The 25,556-nt window shown below is 36.6% G+C and overlaps 1 long non-coding RNA gene and 1 pseudogene across 1 annotated transcript; both read left to right on the top strand.

Moving 5' to 3' along the window:
• The first annotated feature begins 642 nt into the window (after positions 1-642).
• Positions 643-22,441, top strand: LOC133249233 (uncharacterized). The gene is made up of 4 exons (XR_009736882.1): positions 643-799; positions 2,742-2,803; positions 16,145-16,201; positions 20,574-22,441. It is a non-coding gene; the product is annotated as an uncharacterized LOC133249233 (long non-coding RNA).
• A 210-nt stretch (positions 22,442-22,651) lies between these two features.
• On the top strand, positions 22,652-22,965 carry LOC133249232 (pterin-4-alpha-carbinolamine dehydratase-like; annotated as a pseudogene).
• The last annotated feature ends 2,591 nt before the right edge of the window (positions 22,966-25,556 follow it).

Genomic DNA, 25,556 nt, shown 5'->3' with positions numbered 1-25,556 from the left:
AAAGTAAGGAGCACAATTAATTCATTCATAGCAGTAGAACCATCTCATTTGTTATACCATCAGCTCTCTGTGTTCTGAATGTGAAGGGGTCAATGAGGATGGACTGTAAAAGGTCACCTTCCGACATGTGTTTTAATGAAAATTATTGAGCTGGGATCACTGGAAATAGGACTATACCAGCAGCTTCTTTCATCTGTGAAATACAACTTTTCCAGTTTCATAAGAACTACAAAATACATATTTTTCTCATCTACTATTTTGTATTTTTTACCCCTGTTCCTATAGTCAGAGTTTTAGCTCTATGTAACAATAAAAGGACAGAGAAAGCTCCAGAACATCTTTGGAACTGAGTGGTTATTACAGGGGACAACCAGTGATTCTTTATCTAGCAGAAGTAACTAGTCACCTAGAGTATGCATTCTGGCAACTGAGTTATCTGCAAATTTGATCTGCTACAGAAAAGTTAAAAGAATGCAACCAGTATTTATAAAGATGGCTAGCTATTATGGGAATAATGTTGCAAGCTAAAACTAATTGGGATAGAAGAGAAAATAATTTCATAAGTAGCCCATCACACTCGGTGCAGCTGTTGCACAAAGGAGAGTGCACAGTTAATCTATTGTACTCCACTACTGTCGCTCAATAGACTTTGTTTCTTCTTGTCAGAAAATTGGTTAAGAGCATGTAAGACCTCAACTAGGATACCAGGTTTTGATAGCCACATGAAAACTGTGAAGATTCATCTGACTTATTTTACTTAGCATAATAATCTCCAGATCCATCCATATTGCTCCAAATGGTAAGATGTCATTGTTTGTTTCTTTTTTTAATAGCTGAGTAATCTTCAATGGAAGATATATATACTGTATATATACTGCATCTTCTTTTTCCATTCATAAATAGATGGACAGTTAGGTTGCCTCCATATCTTGGCTATTGTACTGAGTTGGTCAAAAAGTTCATATGGGTTTTTCTGTAAGATGTTACAGTGCTGTGATGAACCTAGGGGTACATACATATTTTTGAACTTGTATTTTTATTTTCTTTGGCTAAATATTCAGAAGTGGAATTACTGGATCATATGGTAGATCTATTCTTATTTACTTTTTTTTGAGGACTCTTCATATTGATTTCCATTATAACTGTACCAATTTACATTCCCATCAACAGTGCATAAACGTTTCCTTTTCCCCACATTCTTCCTGGCACTTGTTTCTTATCTCTTTCATGACGGCCATTCTGACAGATATGACATGGTATCTTATTCTGGTTTTGTTTTACATTTTCCTGATGATTAGTGATGTTAAGCATCTTTTCATGTGCCCATTGGCCATCTATATATCTGTTTTGGAAAACATATCTATTCAGGTCTCTGCCTGTTTTTAAATAAGCTTTCTTTTTTTTTGATATTGAGTTTTATGAGCTCTTTATATATTTTGGATATCAACCTCTTATTGAATATCATGCATGCCTGTGTGCTCAGTCATGTCCAGCTCTTTGCAACCTTATGGACTATAGCCCACCAGGCTCCTCTGTCCATGGAATTTTCCAGGCAGGAATACTGGAGTGGGTTGCCATTTCCTCCTCTAGGGTATTTTCCCAAACCAGGGATTGAATCTGTGTCTCCTGAGTCTCTTGCATTGGCAGGTGGATTCTTTACTGCTGCCACCTGGGAATGCCCCTTATTGAATATATCATTTGTAAATATTTTCTCCCAATCAGAGTGTTTGCAAATAAGGGCAATTTTCTCTTTTCCAATCTTTTTAATTTTTTAAAAATAGTTATTTCTTTGCTACACAGTTAGAATGGCTCATATAATGTTGAAGATAGGGTGTTGGAAATTTTTACCTCTTCAAACTAGTTTATAGCCATTCATCATCTTACTGTTCCTCTTGGAAATCTAGTTACACAAATGTTAGAACTTCTCACAGTACCGCCTACTTATCTGATCTTCTCTTTTGTATTTTCCAGTGTTTTGTCACTCCCTGATTCATTTTTAGTGTTTTATTCTAACTATATCAAAAGTTTAACTTGCTTTTCAGTTGTATCTAATCTATTATTAACCCATCATTGGGTTCTTAATTTTAGTTGTTGTATTTTTCAATCCTAGAGTTTCTCCTAGTTCTTTCATAATTCTAGTACTTTTGTAAAAATTCTGCATTTATATATCTATAAATGTATTAAACATAACTATTTGAAAGTATATGTTTGCTAATTCAATTGTCTGGATTCTCTGAAATGTTTTCTACTTTCTGTTCTATTTCTTCAGTTTTGTTTATATCTCTTTGTATGTTCTGCCACTTTAATATATTTTATATTTAATTTATCTTGGCTCAGATGGTAAAGACTCTGCCTGCAATGCAAGAGACCTGGGTTCGATACCTAGGTCGGGAAGATCCCCTGGAGACAGGAATGGCAACCCACTCCAGTATTCTTGCCTGGGAAATCCCATGAACAGAGGAACCTGGCGGGCTACAGTCCATGTGGTTGCAAAGAGTCGGACACGACTGAGCAACTAACACTTTCATATTTAATATCAGATATTTATGTGAAAATTATGGAAATATTTTGAGACTTAAATGATATTAGTTTCCTCCAGAAATGATTTATAGTTTCTTTTTCGCATAAGGGTAGGATCAGTCTCAGACCTCCTTAATGTAACTGTGAAATTGAGATGACTGGCAGCTGGACTTTAGCAAAAGAGTATATTTATTTTTGCTTTGCTTTTCCCTTACTCCTAGGACTTAACTTTTTGGAGCACCTACCAAGACCTGTGAACTTATCAGTACCCTTCTCCCAAATGGTAAGCTCTAACGTCAGTTTTCAGCCTCTGAGTCTATTGAGGTTGTTGATTTATTTGTTCAATTTCTCATCCTCTCAGTTTCCTCTTTCAGAAAAATTGCACTACCAGACTCACCTCTCTGCAATTCCTTCTCACAGATTTTTATTTTCACAATTCCTCTTTGCCTTTTTTCCTTAGCTCTTCCAATGGCTTTACACACATGTTTCTTGGATTAGTCTACTTTTTCTAGTTGTTTTCAGTTCAAGGGTAGAGTTTAATTATCTAATCTTCCTGTACTGAAATTTAAAATTTCTTCCATTAATTTCTCATTTCTTTTCTGTGAAAGAAAATTAGCAGGAGAGAAATCTTTAACAAAAGAGAATATAGATCAATATTTACTAAGCATTGATCACATGCCTAAACATTAGTATACATTTTCATTAATAATGTTCAAATTCTGTGATGTCATAAAAGTCATCTCTTTGTAAAGATTACAACCAATGCAAAACAAACACAAATCTCAAAATGGAGTGGTTAGAAGATTTTGCTCCATGAGTGTTTCTCATTTATTAATGCAAATAATTCACATGGGGATACTATTCAATGCAGAGTCTGATTCAGGTGCTCTGGGGTTTGGCCTGAGATTCTGTATTACTACTGAGTGCCTGAGGGAGGCTGATATTGCAGGTCCACAGACCACACGAGTAACAAGGCACACCATCATGCCACCAAAGCAGGTTTTTATCTTTGTCGCTGCTGCTGCTGCTGCTAAGTCGCTTCAGTCATGTCCGACTCTGTGCGACCCCGTAGACGGCAGCCCACCAGGCAACCCCGTCCCTGGGAGTCTCCAGGCAAGAACACTGGAGTGGGTTGCCACTTCCTTCTCCAATGCATGAAAGTGAAAAGTGAAAGTGAGCCGAGTAAATCTTATCAATCCTCACAACCCACTGGAAAGTGCGTCTTATCTCTCCCTACTATAATTTCTTCCTTTAAATTGTAAAACAACTCCCCTTCACCTATATTTTCTTACAGTCATATTCTAAGTATATTCCCTTATTCTTCTTTTTAAAACTATCATTTTGAACTCATCCATACTTCAATCCCACTCCTTGCTTTCTACTGTTCATTCAAACTCAATCAATCTGCTTTTTCCCCTGCCACATGATTATTTTTATTCAAAATTTCCATCAGATATTATGATCACAGTCTTAACTGTAGTTTGATCAATAACTATTTAACTTCATCTTTATAGCTTCCAGCTTTTCAGCTTCTGCTTTTCTGTCCATTATTTATTGCTATCTAATATTGGTCAATTAAAGTTGAGTATTAGCATGCAAAACACAAGTGAGGAAGAGCAGTTAGGCTTTCTGAGTGCAGAAATCAAATAGGAGGAATTCTAGATAGCATTTCCCAAAGTTAAGTTTAGAAACTTCTGTGCCACACCCAGTTAGGTTATGAGAATTGGGGGAAATGTTGAAATAGATGGACATACAACAATTGTGAGTAAAAACAGGCTAATAAGATTGACACAGAAAAGAGAAGAAAAGACATGCTAGATATGTATGCTATTTAAGAACCATTGTAAGGGGCTTGTGACCAGGGAATTCAGTTACAGTACCATCACCTCTAGACTAAGCATAATGTCTTAGTCTTCTTTCTGTTCTTTCATTCCCAACTAAACACATTATAAAAACATAATAAATACCTGCCTATTTGAGTTATATAATGATAAGTGAAAAGAAAGAAAATTACATCAGAGGAATAAATTAATTTTATAGGATTTTATAGCAAATGCTATGAGCTTGCATCATCTAACTTTTCTTTGACATTAGAAATAATATCAAGCTCACTCTCCTCTGGTAAAGATTGTGTTTTTATTATTTAATATTAAGAATGCTCATTATTTTGCATTAATTGCTCATTTTAGTTCAATGAATATTAACTAAATATATAATTGACTATTAAATTGACAGGCGTCCTTCAGTCTGAGATTTTAAAACTTATGTAATGGTTTCCAAACGAAAGAGCAGCTGGATTTGAAGTTCTCAAATAAACCCAGTGATAGTTTGTATCAAAGAACAAAAAATATTAGTAAAATTTTTGGCCTCCTTGGTTAAAAAATACCAGATGGCAGTCTTGAAGAGATATGTTTTGAGAGACTGAGAGGGTTAGTGTATTAAGGAAAAAGGATGAAAAGTAAAGGTTTAAAAGTTTTAACCTTTATTTCCATCCATGTCTTTCTCTTATCTTTCCAGCTAGAAAACTTAGAAATCAGTAAATCATCGAGAGCTTCCCACATGGCTCGGTGGTAAAGAATCCACCTGCCAGTGCAGGAGACACAGGAGACTTGGGTTCGATCCCTGGGTCATGAAGATCCCCTGGAGGAGGAATTGGCAACCCATTCCAGTATTCTTGCCTGGAAAATTCCATGGACAGAGGAGCCTGGTGGGCTATAGTCCATGGGGCTGCAAAGAATCCGACACGACTGAGTGACTGAGCACACACACAGGGATTTTGCACTGCCAGAGTTTAGCAATTGCTAAGTTCTGTATTACAGCCATTTACTCTAAGCAGGAGATTAAACCCCAAAATATGTCCTAAACATTGTCTAGCTGAAATCAAAGGGAACTCACTATATTAAAGCACAGAGTGATCTATTATTCAAGGTGCATAAACAAAATAAAATCATCCTACACAAAGAGGTGCCAGACAGGTCTTGGGGTATCAGATTTTATATGATGTTGATAATGAAAGCAACCCAGGAGTTATACAAAGACTTAACTTACATTTCCTTTTTCCTCAATAAAATAAGGAATTTTAAGGGCATCAAAAGCGAAGCCCATTTATTCCCTAAGTCACTTGTTCATTCATTATAACACAATGTTTATGAGTGTCTATTATATTATTTGGGGCACCTGATAGTTGGGATTGCCTTGAGATGCATTCACCTTGGAAACAAAATTTTTATGCAAATCAACATAAAATGAAAATATACAAAATAATATCCAGGAACCAAATTTTTCTTCCAGCTTGCTATATTTTTGTTGAAAGTCTAACAGATTTGAAGAAATGGTATCTATCAAAGAAAAGTTGGTTTAGGTGATGGCATTATAGAAGACATGATCACAGAGGCAAACATTAGCTTTTCATATCCAAGAACTGTCCAAAGAAAAGGGATTCCTAATCCAAGAATTTGAGTTACCCAGTCTAATGATAGATGTGTCTTTTGTGGGAAGAGATGCATTGGCCTGATGCTTTTAAATATCCACTTCAAATAATCAATTTTTCCTGTTGTAATTTTTCAACATGCAGAAATTCTCTAAAATGCTACTTTCCCTATAACTTACTTATAGGAGTAGAATCCACTTAAAGAAGAACTTTAAGTGTTTAATTCTTTTAGCAGTTATACTTACCATTGATTAAATTTGTATTCTAGTTTCTCTCTATTTGTCTTCTGAGCCTTATTTGAAGTACTGGTACTTCTAAAGTCTGATCAACTCTGGAACACCTAAAACAATACTTTTAGACTGTTCTAAAGAATACAGCAGGCTTTCCTGCTGGCTCAGATGGTAAAGAATCCACCTGCAATGCAGGAGACCTGGGTTCTATCCCTGGCATGGGAAGATCCCCTGGAGGAAGACATGGCAACCCACTCCAGTATTCTTGCCTGGAGAATTCCATGGACAGAGGAGCCTGGTGGGCTACAGTCCATGGGGTCACAAAGAGTCGGACACCCCTAAGTGACTAAGCACAGCACAGAGAATACAGCTGTCTCAAGAATTATAAAGAGGTGTTTCTGAAGTTTATATTCCATTCTCAGATAAATTTAGAACTTGATTTTAATTCATATTCTCTGCCTACTGACTAGCTATATGACCTGCACTAAATACCTTTCACAATCAGAACAAAGTCTACATTTTAAAATTATGTATGTTTACATATATAAGAATTATGAAAACTAAATAATAATAATACAAAATAAAGCACTTAGCTAGCATGTGGTGCTTAGTAGTGAAAAAAAAAAGAGAGAAATGGCTTCCCTGGTAGCTCAGATGGTAAAGAATCTGCCTGCAATGCAGGAGACTGGGTTCAGTCCCTGGGTTGGGAAGACTGCCTGGAGAAGGGAATGGCTATCTATGCCAGTATTCTTGCATGGAGAATCCCACGGACAGAGGAGCCATGCAGGCTACAGTCCATGGGGTCACAAAGCATGTAGCACTTAGTAAGTAAGTGCTCAGTAGATGGTAGCTAGTAGCCATAATGGCAGTAGCAGGAAATAGCCCTTAAGTTTCTTATGTCATAAGTCACTGATATCATCATCACCGGTATAGCTTTGTGCAATATTTTATTCTTTATACATATAGTCTATCAGGTAAGCTGTAAAATAATATTAAGCTTATTTCTAGAAAATTCTTCCTAGAGATTTCAATTCACCATATAAAATCATTCAAGCAGTTAATCAGAGACATGAATGGTGGTGATCATGAGCTTGTAAAGAGTATTAATAAATGTATGAAGAAAACATGACTCATTAAGAAAAGTAAATACAGCTCTATTGACTAAATTATAGTGATAAGACATTATGTGGAGTCATATGCTATCATTTATTAGGGCAACTATACATATAACCATGATGATAAAAGCAAAATATTAACAGAAAATATGGGCAAGGATTAAAGTTTCTGAAGGTTGGGATTAGAAAAGCTCTTAAACACCCCATCAAAATATCCACTTCAAGTTAAAGTGCTCTTTAATAAAAAATTAGTTTGCCTTTCAAACAGTTATTGATCAATCAAGATTTCTCCATTAGTAGGCCCTGTGATTCATTACATGAATCATAAATATAGTTACATGGTCAAAATAAGAGTGCTGAGTACAAGAGCAATCTCCTCACATCTTATAAGATTGCCACTTATTTCATTAATATCCTTGATTTTGTCACATCAGTAAATATAAAGGTAAAATGCACTGTATTAAATCAATTTGAATTTTTAACTCATATAACCAAAGTTTAAAAGTAAACCTTAAAAATGTAAATTTTCATTAAACAAACATTACCAAAAACTAATAATTTTTCTATACCTTCATCTACAGATTCTGTAGGTTAGTAAGAAAATCATCAAAACTACAGCAGTTACAAATGATTAAACACAAGAGCAAGTAATTGTTCCATTAAGAAATACAATTAGTAAAGAGAAAAAAAATTTCAACCTTGTTTGATATTCAAAAAACCTGAAAATATATGAAGGTATTAAACTTAATCATTAAGTCAGCAAAAATAGTAGAAACTTCTAGAGTAATAATACTTAGCGATGCCCAGATTGGCTCAAAAGGACATAGGCTTCCATGTCTGACAGTTCAGATTTGAATCCTAGAGCCCTAGCTCTTTTAATTGCTGTGTGATTTTTCATACATTCTTATCCTGCTGAACTACTTTTTTCTTTTCTGAAAATCAGCGGATAAAATATTTTCTTCCTGGAATGGAGATAAGTTATGAAGAAAAGGATCATTTCTGGTTTTTCTCATCAGTGACTATCAGTATCTGGCATAATATTGATACTCATTCAATATTTGTTAAATGAATAAATGGATAAACAAACAAACATGAAAATTAAGAGCAGTAGACAAAGAGATCCCATAAATATTTATCACTATACTTTTTTTGGTAAATGTTGCAATAGAACTTTATATTGCTGATGGCAATGTAAACTGATTCAAATCATTTTGAAAATTAATTTGAAAACTTGTGATAAGTGACACAATTTTTCAAATGTAATAATCATTCCTCTGGGAATTTATATTCAAAATTTATCAAAATAAGACAAATGCTTTATGTACAGACTTTTTCAATATAGTTCTAAATAGACTAGTGAAAAAATTTAAGCAACTTGTATGTTTATTGGCTAAGAACTTATTGATGAAAATCTAGTATATTCAATCACTTGAATATGTTACAGACCATTTAAAAGATTTGTAAGAAGGTCTTATGTCAAAGTGGAACATATATTTTGTTTAGTTCTGGTTTCTTGGTAGCACTTTTACAGCTTACTGTGTTATATCTTACTTTTTTACTAGAAAAATATAGAAAATGTAAAACAAAGAAGTAAACATAATCTATTAATTTATAAAATTATCATATAAAGTATAAAATGAAAGATTTTTCCATTATCAAATATCCAGTGAGACTTCTGCAGAGGTGATCACAATTAACAGTTTGTGGTGTTCCTCCTGAAGTTTAAGATCATATGATATGTATTGGTTGGAATCATCAAAGCACAGAATCACTTATTTTCCAACTGCATGACTACGGATAAACTTTTATATGTGTAGATATAGGCATATGAAAAAGTGAATGAGTAAAATATCTGCCATGAGTACTGGGATTATATCAATTTCTAAATTTTCTTCAGTGTAATTCTAATGATTCTATGAACCTAAATACAATGAGACAATTGCCTACAGTAGATATGGGCAAAGACTGATACAAGAAGTAAAGTAATATTATTCAAATAATTAGAATTTGGGGGAGGGGAACTTTTGTTATGTAATACAAAAAAGGAGAAAGAAGATTAGAACATTTTTAAGGATCTGATAGATGAAAAATGGTGCCACTATAGCCTTAATCGCTTGGCTAATTTATGTTAGCCAGGGAAGTACTTGTGTTCAAACTGTGCACATTATGAGCATTGTCATTTATGAGTGACTGCTTAGTCATTCTGAATATGAATGTTAAGATGGGCACACCAACAGTGACTCATATAATACCGTCAAGTTATTATTATTTAAATATAAACTAAACTTGAATAGAATAATAATGCCATTATTATTTGAATAAATTTGAGTCACTATAATTAAAAAGAAATGTTTTCCAAGAACGGTGAAGTCTAACTGTGCAATGTTGGAAAACAGGAACAGATGGACAAATTGTGATATTAATTTTAGGTGATTTATTCAGACCATTTATAGATATCTGACCATATAAAATTAAAAAAAAAAATTGGTCAACCAAATAGCCAAAGCAATTTTTAGAAAAAAGAACAAAGCTGGAGGTATCATACTTCCTGACTTCTGACAATTCTACAAAGCTACAGTAATCAAAACAGTATGGTACTGTCACAAACCCAGACATATAGATAAATGCAACAGAATAGAGAGTCCAGAAATAAACCCATAAACTTATGGTCAATTTATCTATGATAAAACATGCAAAACAATGGGGGAAAAGACAATTTCTTCAATAAAGTGGTGCTGGGAAAACTGCACAGCTGCATGTAAATAATGAAATTAGAATATTTCCTTACATCATATACAAAATAAACTCAAAATAGATTTAAGACCTAAATGTAAGGCTAGAAACCATAAATCTCCTATAAGAAAACAAAGCAGAGCACTCCTTGATATAAGCCATAGCAATATTTATAAGGATCTATGTCCTAAGGCAAAGAAAACAAAAGCAAACATAAACAAAAGAGACCTAATTAAATTTAAAAGCTTTTGCACAGTAAAGGGAACCATCAAAAGAATGAAAAGATAACCTAGTGAACGGGAGAAATTAATATATACAAATGACGTGACCATCAAAGGGTTAGTATCCAAAACATAAATAGCTCATACAGCTCAATATCAAAAAAATAACTCAACTGAAAGTGAACAGAATATCTGAACGGAAATTTTTCCAAAGAAGACAGGCATCTGAAAAATATGCTCAATATCGCTAACCATCTGAAATGCAGATCCGAACCGCAATGAGTGATCATCTCACACCTGTCAGAATGGCTATCAGCAAAAAACCGCAAATAATAAATGTTGGTGAGGACATGGAGAAAATGGAACCCTGGTACACTGTTGGTGGGAATGTAAATTGAAATGGCCACTATGGAAAAGAGCATTGAGTTTCATCAAAAAAACTAAAAAATAGAGCTACTAGAAATTACATTCCTGGGTAATTTCAGAAGAAAATGAAGACACTAATTCAAAAAATTCATGCACCCTAATGTTCATTGTTTTTTGTATATTATTTCTTATAATAATAATGTCCAGCATTATTTATAATAGCTAAGATATGAAGCAACTTGTGTTCATTGACAGATGAATAGGCAAAGAAGCTGTGATGTATATAAACAATGGAATATTACTCAGCCATAAAACACAATGAGATTTTGTTTCATTTGTAACACAGAAGGACCTGGAGGGGATTATGCTTAGTGAAATATGTCAAAGAAAGACAAATACTATATGTTATCACTTACACATGAAATCTAAAAAATGAAACAACTGAGTGAATATAATAAAAGCAGACTTACAGATATAGAGAACAAAATAGTGGATACCAGTGGAGAGAGGCAAGGGGGAGGAAGAAAAAAGAATTAGGGGACTAAGATATACAAACCACTATATATAATATAAAGTACATTATACAGCACAGGAAATATAGCTAATATTTTATGACTTTAGAGTTAATTTAATCACCATGTTACATATCTGAAACTAATATAATATCATAAATCAACTATGCTTCAATATAAAATTAAAAAGTGGGGTCAAAAATATTGATGGGTCCAACCAACAAACATTATTGACTAAATTGCTAAAGTATTTCTTATATATCCCTGTTTGGAAAAGTTTACTTGTCACATGTCGCATACCTCAATGAGGTTTACACAGTAGGTTTTATGACCATAAGTGTTGCCTAGGATGATTTCAGTTCAGTTCAGTCGCTCAGTCATGTCCAACTCTTTGCGACCCCATGAATCACAGCATGCCAGGCCTCGCTGTCACCAACTCCCAGAGTTTACTCAAACTCATGTCCATCAAGTTGGTGATGCCATCCAACCATCTCATCCTCTGTTGTCCCCTTCTGCTCCTGCCCCCAATCCCTCCCAGCATCAGAGTCTTTTCCAATGAGTCAACTCTTCGCATGAGGTGGCCAAAGTATTGGAATTTCAGCTTTAGCATCAGTCCTTCCAAAGAACACCCAGGACTGATCTCCTTTAGAAGGGACTGGTTGGATCTCCCTGCAGTCCACAGGACTCCCAAGAGTCTTCTCCAACACTACAGTTCAAAAGCATCAATTCTTCGATGCTCAGCCTTCTTCACAGTCCAACTCTCACATCCATACATGACCACTGGAAAAACCACAGCCTTGACTAGATGAACCTTTGTTGGCAAAGTAATGTCTCTGCTTTTGAATATGCTATCTAGGTTGGTCATAACTTTCCTTCCAAGGAGTAAGGGTCTTTTAATTTCATGGCTGCAGTCACCATCTGCAGTGATTTTGGAGCCCAGAAAAATAAAGTCTGACACTGTTTCCACTGTTTCCCCATCTATTTCCCATGAAGTGATGGGACTGGTTGCCATGATCTTCGTTTTCTGAATGTTGAGCTTTAAGTCAACTTTTTCACTCTGCTCTTTCACTTTCATCAAGAGGCTTTTTAGTTCCTCTTCACTTTCTGCCATAAGGGTGGTGTCATCTGCATATCTGAGGTTATTGATATTTCTCCCGGCAATTTTGATTCTAGCTTGTGCTTCTTCCAGCCCAGCGTTTCTCATGATGTACTCTGCATAGAAGTTAAATAAGCAGGGTGACAATATACAGCATTGATGTACTCCTTTTCCTATTTGGAACCAGTCTGTTGTTCCATGTTCAGTTCTAACTGTTGCTTCCTGACCTACATATAGGTTTCTCAAGAGGCAGGTCAGGTGGTCTGGTGTTCCCATCTCTTTCAGAATTGTCCAGTTTATTGTGATCCACACAGTCAAAGGCTTTGGCATAGTCAATAAAGCAGAAATAGATGTTTTTCTGGAACTCTCTTGCTTTTTCCATGATTCAGCAGATGCTGGCAATTTGATCTCTGGTTCCTCTACATTTTCGAAAACCAGCTTGAACATCTGGAAGTTCATGGTTCACGTATTGCTGAAGCCTGGCTTGGAGAATGTTGAGCATTACTTTACTAGCGTGTGTGATGAGTGCAATTGTGCGATAGTTTGAGTATTCTTTGGCATTGCCTTTCTTTGGGAATGGAATGAAAACTGACCTTTGGGCATAATTAAATAAAAAAAAAGTAAACAAAAAACCAGTTGAGGCTGGATTACATGGTAGGAAAATGTGTTGACAAATGAAATTAAAAATTCAAAGAGAAACAGGCTTTGAGTTCGGTAGCTCTAGCACTCTAAGAATTATCTCAAGCTTCAGAGTCATTGTATCTCTGTCATGATCTTCATCATCCTTCTAATATACCTTTGAATATTAATTCCTTACCTGGTTCTAGAACGGCTGACAGTTGCAACAGAAGATACATGCATATTGATTTATATCAGATGTAAGAGAGGGTGGCTTCCAGAGTTCTTTCAGAGTAATGAAGAGGATCTTTTCCACAAGCTTCATGCAAATCACTATAAGAATCTCAGTATTCTGACTGTTGCCCTTGGCTGTCTCTGAGCCAAAAACTAAAAATGGGAGTGGAAGGAGCATTAGAACCACCAGACCCAACTTTCTAAGAGGCACTTAGGCTGAGAGGCAGGTAACTAAATAGTATCAGGGTGCACTATGGAAGGTGAAGGAGATAATGAATTCTGACTACTGAACAACATGTCTACTGTAACATCTCCCAAAAGAAAATGTTCCCGTGTTTTTAAGGTCAGTGTACATACAAGGAAAAGAGCTATTAGTCAAAGGATACTTTCCAGTGACATAAACTGTTGTCAGGAGTCATTGCCAAGTGGTAGGATTTAGAGAGATGGAAGATGTGCTTGTAAATGGGGATTTACTGCCTGGCATGCCTCAGTGGAACAGTCAGAACCTCATTAGCTGTCCTTCAAGCTCCGCCTCCTTTGCCGCCTGGTTCTTTGGAAGCCTGTTTGTTTTCTCTGAATACAGCTTGCTCTCTAATGGCATGGCCCAGACACTTTGAAACTTTCAAATGACTAAGTCATTTGAATCAGGAAGCACAATGACCATGTCAGCTTAGCTCAATATTTGCCGCACCAAAAAAATACTCCCTTAGTGAAGAAAGCTGAGTACCGAAGAATTGATGCTTTTGAACTGTGGTGTTTAAGAAGACTCTTGAGAGTCCCTTGGAATACAAGGAGATACAACCAGTCCACCCTAAATATCAGTCCTGGGTGTTCATTGGAAGGATTGATGATGAGGCTGAAACTCCAATACTTTGGCCACCTCATGGGAAGAGTTGACTCATTGGAAAAGACACTGATGCTGGGAGGGATTGGGGGCAGGAGGAGAAGGGGACAACAGAGGATGAGATGGCTGGATGGCATCACCGACTTGATGGACATGAGTTTGAGTGAACTCCGGGAGTTAGTGATGGACAGGGAGGCCTGGCGTGCTGCAATTCATGGGGTCACAAAGAGTCGGACATGACTGAGTGATTGAACTGAACTGAACTGAGTCTTACGTTGCAGGGGGCTTCACTGGTGGCTCAGACAGTAAAGAATCCACCTGCAATGCAGGAGACCTGGGTCAATTCCTGTGTTATGAAGATCCCCTGGAGAAGGGAATGGCTACCCACTCCAATGTTCTTACCTGGGGAGTTCCAGAGACAGAGGAGGCTGGCAGGTTGCAGTGTGTGGGTTACAGAGAGTCGGACATGACTGAGGGACTAACATTTTCACTTCACTGTGTAGCTGGAGTGCTTGGAGCCCTTCAGCTGTTCAACACTGACCAAGTGCTTATTAGACGAGAACGTTCTCCAGCTTCCTATAAATTCTGGCCATAATTAAATGGACATTGGTTTCTAGATCATTCAAGAATTTTTATAATTTCATTACTCTGTTACGCTATAATATAGTAGTTGAAGACCTAAGAACCCACATATTGTAAAAAATTAATTCTAAAAATTGTTTTTTAGGCAAGAATGGTATTAAGGTCTAGAGAATTTAAGAATAAATACAGTAAGTTTATTTACCCTATAGATGATTTCTACTGTAAAGCTGTTTTATTGCTCTTAGAAACATTATTGTAAAGTTCAAACATCACTGGTCAGGTCCAATTCAATTACATTGCTCCTTATATACATCACTCTTAAAACACATTTACACATTAAACAAAGCAGAAAGCCCTAAGTTAACAACTGTATAGTCTACTCAACTTATTTTTTTTTTATACCGATGCAATGACTTTTCCTAATAACTGCTCATTCTTGATCTTGCTTGTTTATAATCAGCAATTTTAGCATGAACTGATAAATATATATAGATTATGTCTCCTTCTATTTAATCACTTGAATCATATCTAGTTCTAGTAATGAAATGTTCCACTTTAGGGGGAAAAAAAAGCCTCATGAATTTATATTAGTTTTCCTTTGATGTTGAAGACTGTGCAGCAAAGAGGTACAAAAAATGCAATGGCTCCAATAGAGATAGTTTATTATTTTCTTCTATGTAAAAGTCAAGGAAGGGTAGTTGGGCTTTATGACGTCTCCCAGAGGCAATGGCTGCTTTACCATTCACCAAGGCATTGCCCTCATCTGCCTCAGTGTCTGTCCAATCAGACACTGAAGTCTGATTGCTACGATGTCCAGTTTCTCCCAGTGGAAACCAAGGAGGGTACAAAGGAGCACTCGTGGTGTGGTAAGACCCAGCCTTGGAATGCACAAGTCCCTTCTGCTCACATTCCATCAGTGAGAACTCTCTCACGTGTTTACTCTGGCTCTAAGAATAGGTGACTGAGTAGCTCTGAATGACCAAGTATGGTTTTAATTCTTTGTTCCTATGGATGGAGAATAGAACAGATTCCAGAGGACAACTGGTCTCTAACACTTTTATTAAACATTGATGTTTTGCATTTATTTTGTCATGTATCTGAAAGTGAGAAACAGAACAACTTAGATTTCGTAAGTTTGAATGAAAAAATGAATTTAATATTGGATTATTTTTGTTAACTGATCATTTCTTTTTAGCTGTGATAATATTATTTGATGAATATGAGTTCTGAGGAAGAAAACTGCTACTATTTATCAATAAATCACTCAAAATTTCCTTTGAGTTTAAAAATGGACATGCTCTTAGCTTATAAGCAGAACTGAATGAATAAGTTTTCTAATTGCTCAAAAGATACCCACTGCTACTCCCATCATGACTGTGGGTTTAGTCAGGAGTGGTGATAGCGTCAAGGCAAATACTTTGGATGCACAAACCATTTCAATTTCCCTGTTTTACCAACTTACTGGTTTATAACTCCCTGCTCCTTAGATGTAATTTACTTTAGAAATGTATTTATTTTATTTTTAGCACTTTTTAAAGTTAATTTTTATTGGAGTATAGTTGATTTACAATGTTGTATTAATTTCTGCTGTACAGCAAAGTGAATCAGTTATAAATATATATGAATCTGTTCTTTTTTCTTAGATTCTGTTCCCATATAGGTCATTACAAATGATTGAATAGAGTTCCCTGTGCTACACGGTAGGTTCTACTTAGTTATCTATTTTATATACAGTAGTGTGTGTATGTCAATCCCAGTCTCCCAATTTATCCCTTCCTCACCTTCCCCCATAAGTTTGTTTTCTACATGTGTGACTGTATTTCTGTTTTGTAAATAGATTAACTTGTACCAAATTTTTAGATTCCACATGTAATGTAATATGGCATTTTATATTTATAATATGTGTGACTGTATTTCTATTTTGTAAATAGATTAACTTGTACCAAATTTTTAGATTCCACATGTAATGTAATATGGCATTTTATATTTATATTATGTGTGACTGTATTTCTGTTTTGTAAATAGATTAACTTGTACCAAATTTTTAGATTCCACATGTAATGTAATATGGCATTACATTACATTTTAATATGTAATGTAATGTAATATGGCATTTGTCTTTCTCTGTCTGATTTACTTCACTTGGTATGACAATCCCTAGGTTTTCCATGTTGCTGCTAATGGCATTATTACATTCTTCTTAATGGCTGAATAATATTCCGTTGTATACATGTACCACAACTTGTTTATCCATTCACCTGTTGATGGGCATTTAGATTGCTTCCATGTCCTGGCTATTGTAAATAGTGCTGCAGTTTTCTTTCAGGGTGCATATATCTTTTCAAATTATGATTTTCTCTGGATATATGCCCAGAAGTGGGATTGCTGGATCATATGGTAGCTCTATATTTCATTTTTCAAGGAATCTCCATATTGTTTTCCATAATGGCTGTATAAATTTACATTCCCTGCATCACGTAAGAGGGTTCCCTTTTCCCCACACCCTCTCTAGAGTTTATTGTTTGTAGATTTTTTTTTTTTTTTGATGATGGCCATTCTCACCAGTGTAGGGTGATACCACATTGTAGTTTTGATTTGCATTTCTCTAGTAATTAGTAATGTTGAGTGATACTTAGTGATATTCAATTTCCCTGTTTCTCCCAACTCACTGCTTTATAATTCCCTGTTCCTCATGTAAATTTAGTTTATAAATTTAAATTATTACATCTGTGTAATATTGTATTGAATTTTTAGTTCAAAAGTAAACTAGAGCAAATGCTTTTCCACCATAAAAAGATGAAATAAAGAAAGAGGATAAAATATAAAGCAAAGTATATTGAATTGAAAATTCTGAAAAGAAATTTCATTTGAATTAAAATTTGATTGGGAGAAGGGATACATGTATTCAGGAGGGCATGGGGAGAATCAGAGAGGATAATCATCCCACCACTGGGAAATAAGAATATATCTTTCTAAGTAACACACAAGTAACAGTAAATTGAGGTTCTTACACCATTATAGTTAGCTGGAACACTTTTAAACTTAGAACAAAACTATATGTGAAATTAGAAGGAAGAGTGATGGGGTTCTCCTAGCGTAGAACTTCTAGAGTTCTACAGATCCGGAAATTATCTAAGGGAATATATTAGACCTCTATCAGCAACTCCACTTTTATATATTTAGCTGGAAGATGTGCAGAAGTTAAACACATACAGTTTTTTTTTTTTTTAATAATCTTTTCCATCACTGTACTTTGCTAACATCATGTTGGTGAAAAAATATGCTGTGCTGTGCTTAGTCATATCTAACTCTTTGCAACCCCGTTGACTGTAGCCTGGCAGGCTCCTCTGTCCATGGGATTAAGACTGGAGTGGGTTGCCATGCCCTCCTCCAGGGAATCTTCCCAACCCAGGGAGCGAACCCAGGTCTCCCACACTGCAGGTGGATTCTTTACCATCTGAGCCACCAGAAATGCCCAAGAATACTGTAGTAGGTAGCCTATCCCTTCTCCAGGGAATCTTCCTGACCAAGGAATTGAACTGGTGTCACCTACATTGCAGGTGGATTCTTTAACCAGCTGAGCTACCAGGGAAGCCGGACAAAATAGGCTATTTTATTACAAAATACTAGGAAACAATTCTTATCTTTGCAGTTAGAAGCTTAATGATAATTAAAATAAAAGTTAGTGAACTACCTTTACAAATTACTCAGTATCATCCTTTGAAAAATATTGTCAAACCACAACAAGAAAAGGGAGCTGCAGCCAGGCCCTACCACTAGTGAAACGTTCTCCTTTGCATTTCACATACTTCCTATACTTTGAATCTACTTCTTTCTATTATAACTAACTACAGCACAATAGTGATGAGTTGGCAGTTTTCACCTTTATAATGTACCAAGTCACTGTTATTAAGCTGCTCAACTTTGCTCAGGCTGAACAAAGTCCTTTCATTGTGAGATTGCCTTTTTGTCCAGTTCATTTGAGCCATATATATAAGCTGTGTGAAATCTGTAAGAACCCACAGTATCTTAACTGGGCTTCAGAGAGCACATATTTATTTAAAAAAATTTTTAGAGGAAAAACATGTTATGGTTTCTTTGGACTGGGTCCCTGACAAAGAGCAAGAGTCTGGCATGATTTGGCCTGGCATGACTTCTGAGAATTCAGGATCTTCCTGTCTGAGGACAGTGTGTGCTGTCCACAATGTGTGCCCAAGGACACGACCATAGTTAGGTTTCAGGTTCTGCGGGGAACACTTACATCTTGACTGTGCTCCAAGATGTTCCAGAAACCCCGAGAAACACAGCTAATCCTAAGCAAAGTTTCAAGCTGAGAATTGTCTGATAATTTTTTATTTCTTATTTATTCTGTCTTCCATCATATTCTATACCCCAGGAACCCCATACTCTCATCATAGTTCTCATTTATCTCCACTTTTACTATGTCACCTATCAGAAGCTATTTTGGATTATTATAGTGAAAAGGACAAGTGACAAAGGGTAGCTAAGAGAAGTGACTGCATCCTTTACTATCGTGTATTCTAACAGCATATGTGATGAGCACAGATCTATTACTTTGCTCGAGAATAATCAAACTTAGAGGTTAGATTTCAGACAGAAATGCAAGCAGGTGAATAAACATCCTAGACAAGAAGATCTTATCTTCTGAGCCATGTCTTAAATATGGGCTGCAGTTTCATTTAAGCATGCATTTGGATCTGCTGGGAAAATGAAGTAACTTATTTTAGGTGTGGCTGGTATTTCATATTATTGCTTTGTAACTCAAATTTAAGTCAGCTGCCTGGATGCAGGGACTCTATAATCTCTGGAACATCCTCCTGAAGCTCAGAGAAAGGAACCTGTTGCCCAAAAGAGTTCTTTTGGTAAGTCGGTGGAAATAGTGAATTTGAGTCGTGTTGAAATAGGCAGTTGCCCAAGTGGTCAAAGCAATCTATTTATGGCTTTCTTATTAAGGTGTGTATTTAGGCAACCATCCGAGTCTAAGGTATACATTCAGGCATAGGGGAATGTGATACATGCCTTCTTTGGAAATCTATCTTCTTTGGAAAGTGGAAAGATGTTTCACAGATTAAATTCAGAAACAGCCACCAAAAGGACTTAGGGAGATATGGCTTGTCCAAGTAAAAGTGATTTATTCAAAAAGTGATTTAATAAAACTGGAATAAGCACTGCAGGGAGGTTTATGTAAACCAGCAGATATGGTCATTATCTGTAAGATAAAAATTTGGTGAGATAGGACACATGATATGAGACCAAGATATGTGCAAAACTATCATCAGATCTAAACTGAGAAGTTCTCAGAGATGGCTCCTAAAAGAATACTCATTGAAGTTAAAAGAGTTGGGAAATTGAACTGTTAGATGTTATGTGATGGATAACAGGTTATTGATATGAGAGAGAGTACTATGTTTTAAAAAATTGCTACACTGCCATCTGACAATTCAAGTGGTCTAAGACTCTGTGATAACTCATTGCTCTTTACATCTGTAAGTTGTCAAAATTCCAAGACAATGAGGAATAATGGTAAAACATGGACATGGGAACTGGAGGGCTTTCCATCGTAAGGTGGTAGCTATTCAGTCTCTCTGAATGTTAGGCACAGGACTAGATTGTGTGAGAACCTTTCAGCTGTATAATTCTGTGATTTTGTGAATATGATATACATGAAAACACCACCAAAAAATACTGGCATAAAATCATAGAATTTTAAAGGAAGGCTGTGGTATAATGAACGGAAAATTTTTAAATATTTTATTTGTGGGTTTATTCTCAAGTTTCTAGTAGTAATTAGTATTTAATTGTCTATCTTTTGTCAAAAGAAACCCGTATATGTGTTGTTACAGAGCTAAAAAAAAATGCAAGTGGTGAATGGATATTTAGGGTAATCTGAGTCTTAATGCCATTCTTGGGGTTGAGTTGCCTGCCAGAGACCTAAATCTCTAACATCAGAAAGAGAAACGCCTTCATCTATGTGAGCACAATAAGTCCTATGTCGGAGTTTTGGGGAACGTGGACAAACAGAGATATGATCCATTTCATTTTTCTGTGTAGAGACACTTATGCCTCCTCTGGCTTGCTTTTACTGGGACAGAGAGATTTGGAGGCTGGAGAGCGCCAGCATCTCAAGAGGACCGCAGTCGCCCACAGGATGGAAGTGGTGGAGGAGAAGGTCACTGTGGCCAGAGCAAACTCTGCCTCCCCTCAGCAGGTCATGATAACAGTCGATTACTAGCAACAACAGGAAGGAACTGACAGATACCTTAGGGATGAAGTAACTTCTACACGCTTTACATCATTCCAAGAACATCACTCTTTAAAACAGTGTTGAGTTTTTAAGGAATTCTTTTTAGATCTACTGTAAGATAATTTTTAATCAATGTATTATAGTCTAATGGATATGAGTTCAACTTTGATTGGGAATTAGACTGCCCTGTCTCAAAATACACTTTACCATTTACTTTGAACAAATTTTTTAACCTTTGGAGAAGGCAATGGCACCCCACTCCAGCACTCTTGCCTGGAAAATCCCATGGATGGAGGAGCCTGGTGGGCCAAGTCCATGGGGTCGCTAAGAGTTGGAAAGACTCAGTGACTTCACTTTCACTTTTCACTTTCCTGCATTGGAGAAGGAAATGGCAACCCACTCCAGTGTTCTTGCCTGGAGAATCCCAGGGACGGGGGAGCCTTGTGGGCTGCCGTCTGTGGGGTCTCACAGAGTCGGACACGACTGAAGCGACTTAGCAGCAGCAGTAGCAGCAGTGTGTTATTTTCCTTATTAATAAACTGCCAATAAAAAGAATATGTACCTCAGGATAACGGAGATGATAAAAGAGGTACTTAGCAAGTGTTTATCAATAGAATGGCCAATGTTTATTAGTTATTAATATTGTTTCTATGTAAAACAAACAGATTTCTGTAACTAAAACCTCAGATAGTTGATAAATATGGTTATTAAACCTGAACTTCACTAGCATTTCATTCTTTTTAATTTGTATTATATTCAGATGTACTGGTCAGAATCTTTCAAGATTCTAATTGCTCTCTGGGCCATCCATCTTTGTTCTTGTCATTCAATTTTTATTATTTTTATTATTATTTTTTACTTTACAATATTGTATTGGTTTTGCCATACATCAACATGCATCCGCCACGGGTGTACATGTGTTCCCCATCCTGAACCCCCCTCCCACCTCCCTCCCCGTACCATCCCTCTGGGTCATCCCAGTGCACCAGCCCCAAGCTTCCTGTATCCTGCATCGAACCTGGACTGGCGATTCGTTTCTTATATGCTATTATACATGTTTTAATGCCATTCTCCCAAATCATCCACCCTCCTCCCTCTCCCACAGAGTCCAAAAGACTGTTCTATACGTCTGTGTCTTTTGCTGTCTCGCATAGAGGGTTGTTGTTACCATCTTTCTAAATTCCATATATATGCATTAGTATACTGTATTGGTGTTTTTCTTTCTGGCTTACTTCACTCTGTATAATAGGCTCCAGTTTCATCCACCTCATTTTCTATAATTCCCCATTTTCTCTTACCAGCTTTAAACAAAGCTGTGAAAGGTACGAGATCAGTAATCACTAACCCTAACGCCATTGTCTCACAGTCTGAATTATTAGCTTTAAGCATTTTTCCTTACATGTCTTGGTTCTTTGTTAAGCATCTCCCTAGGAAGGCCTAAATTGGAAGACTGGGATTGACACATACACACCATATATATAGAATGGATAACTAACAAGGACCTACTGTATAGCATGGGAGCTCTACTCAGTACTCTGTAATGACCTATATGGAAAAAAGAATCTAAAAAAGAGTGGATGTATGTGTATGTATAACTGATTTACTTTGCTGAACACCTCAAACTAACAGAAACTTGTAAATCAACTATACCCCAATAAAAATTAATTACAAAAGAAGGAAAGATTGAGAGTTTATGTACAAAAAAAGGCATGCCACTCAAAAGCCTTCTAATGATATGGTATGGACCTTTCATTTTATTCTCTCAATTATTGTAAAAATTTAGATGGTAAGTATCTCTTAGAAGTATGGAACAGTAAGTCATACTCCTCCACTCCACTGCTATCACAGCTACCCATGTCCATGCCCCCGCCTCCTTCCCCACTTCATGACTGGCTAAGCCCACAAACTAAGTGCTGAGGAGGAGGACCAGCTGCTGCCAAACCCACCTGCCATGAGGTGGAGGGAGCCAGATGGGCAGGATGCCATCTGCAGGCAGCTCCATTTCAAAGACTTCAGTAGGGCTCTTGGCCTCCGGATGACAGTGCCCTGCAGACTGAAAAACTGGACCAGCATCCTGAATGGTTTAACCTGTGCACCAAGGCCCACACCATCCTGAGTACCCCCAAGTGTGCGGGCTTTTCAGAAAGGGACATAAACACGGCCAGCTTCAGGGAGCAAGTGGCAGGGTCCGTGACATAGACCCCACCCTTCGTCTCTGAGTTTTTCAGGGGATCCAGGGAACTGGGGAGCCCTGAGATGTTGCTGCAGTCAAAACTGCCAAGTCAGTACTGCTGCCTCTGATTAGAGGCAAGTTATTTCCCTGGAAGGAGAGGGCCATATCTCCTGCCAAGATGAGGAAATTAGACCATTTTCCCCACACCACTCTCCTCCTCCTTGGACCTCTGAAACATGTACACTGATCTGAGTAAGTTCTTCTCTTGCTTCACTACTTCCCAGCAACAGTAATGCTTTCTTTTCAGGCCATGTCTTGCTTGCTCCTTTTCTGATTCATTTCCCAAGAAGCTTGACGGAAACTGTGTCTAAGACAAAGTTTTATCTTAGAAACCAGGACCCTCACGTTGTCCTCATCCTATGTGACAGAAATGCATTCACTTTTATGCCTCAAATAAAATCGTTGTTTCACTTGGGGAAAAAAACAAACAAACAAAAGAAATACAGTACTATAAATCTCAAAATTTCCACTCCTTTATTTTATAGATGACCAGGAAAAGCCCCCCTGAACTGAGAATGTCTTTCAAAGTCCCACAAATATTTTCTAGCTAGCACTGTTATAAGATAAATGTTGGATTCTGTGGTTTTGCAAATTTCTCTTCTTAATGCACAACCTGTCTTCAGCTCCTATTCTTGCAAATTGTTCTTAGAAAGCAGTGAGTAGAAAGCTCTTCTTGGCATCAACAAGTGAGAAATGACAACATTCTAGTCTTATCTCCCCTAATAGATAAAACATTAGCCTAAAATACTTCATGATGATTTCAACATGACCATAGGTAGAGGAAATGACAGGTTTGGATGCTGGCAGCTTCTCAGGACCATAAAATTAGTATATGTAGGCACTTAATTGGAGAAGGAAATGGCAACCCATTCTAGTAATCTTGCCTGGAAAATCCGCATGGACAGAGGAGCCTGGTTGTTTACAGTCCATGGGGTTGCAAAGAGTCCGACATGACTGAGTGACTAAGCACAGCACAGCACAGGCATTAAATTCTTCTATCAGTATCTAAGTAAATTATTTCTGAAGATAAAACATGTTCCTTGTTTGGGTCAATTCTGCCTGAAATGGTATTTTATACAAGCTTTATAAAAGAACTTGCTAAGACAAGCTAGTTTTATCTGCAATAGTTTTTCACTATAACTCTTATGAGTGACATTGCTAACACAGACTAAGTGTTGATTAAAGACAACGGATCACTTTTTATCACTTTAGAATCATTTCCACTTTTGCAAAACATTCTATAAAGCCATAGTGCCTGGATTTTTATTTCTCTTCACCTAGAACATCTTTCTAACAGTTGAAAAAATTACCTGAATGGGGCAAAAAGAAAAAAAAAAAGCAATGAGAAATATCATTCCTCTGTTCTTCCAAAGGAAGAACAGAAAACATTTCTAGAGTGACTATCACTCTCCCAGGAAGTGTGTTTGGCACTAGAAATATATATGCACTTTAATGAGATATTTTCCTTGTCAAGTAGTTTATAATTTTTAAGAGAAATTTAGAAGGATAAAAAAGGACTAATCATATAAGAATAGAAGTGTGTGCAAGTTACTATAAGAGTTCAAATGAAGGGCATTTCATTTAGACTATAGATACCACAGAAGTTTTTCAGAGCAGGTGACTTTCACTGAAGTGTGTGTGTGTGTGTGTGTGTGTGTGTGTGTGTGTTAAAATTGCCTAGGCACAAAACATGGGTTCTCATTCCAGGAGCGAGAAAAACAACATCAGCATTGTCCATGAGAACATAATTAGGCCCAGTGGTTCCAGTACCCCATTAGATGCTCTGACGTGGGTGGGAAGACGGAGAGAGCAGAATGGAGACCGGAGGCTGCTTAGTGTCCAGTGAGCCACAGGCTGACCATGTAAGAGTGTAAGATGAAATAAGGAATGTCATGGACACTTCGTAACTGTCATTGCTGCCACTGCTCCCACTTCTGCCTGTGCCTTCCTTGTCTCTACTTCTAGGAGCCTGACTATCTCCACTACTCTACTCAAATGCCATTCCTGCAAAAATTTCTGCCTTTTGCACCATCACTGGCATTTTGGAATTACCTCAAGCTATGAAGAGAACCAGAATCAACTTATAGGTGATGCAAATCCCCATAATTATTATCATTTTGCTTCCATTCTCTGCTATGTACATTCTTTATAAATGCAAAGTTCTTTCCCATCATGGTGGAAATGTGAGCCCATTGTCACTAAGGTCACATTAAATACAGACCCAGCATTTGTTGCTGCTTTCTAAATGTTGAATAGTAATGAGAAGAGATTAGTAGGAGGAGGAACAAGAAAGTATTTAAAATAGATCCCAACTGGTTCCAGCTGCAATAGAATGTTATCAAAATATAAAACTGAAAATATTTCTAGGAAATTATAGGCCGTTTAAACTCATTAGATAGTTTTAACTGAAATCCTTTAAATCTACACAGCAAAAAAGTATTTTCCAGATGTCCTTTATACTGATACAGAGAATGTAAAATATGCTTCCCTTACAATTTGGATTTTTAAACATTTATTTATGCTTATTTTAAAATGTGACGGACGTTTCATTTGTTGT

The sequence above is a fragment of the Bos javanicus genome, chromosome 6 (genome assembly GCF_032452875.1).
Source record: "Bos javanicus breed banteng chromosome 6, ARS-OSU_banteng_1.0, whole genome shotgun sequence".
NCBI classification, from domain to species: domain Eukaryota; kingdom Metazoa; phylum Chordata; class Mammalia; order Artiodactyla; family Bovidae; genus Bos; species Bos javanicus.
The sequence above is the reverse complement of the archived record's forward strand: the minus strand, read 5'-3'. Positions and strand labels throughout refer to the sequence as shown.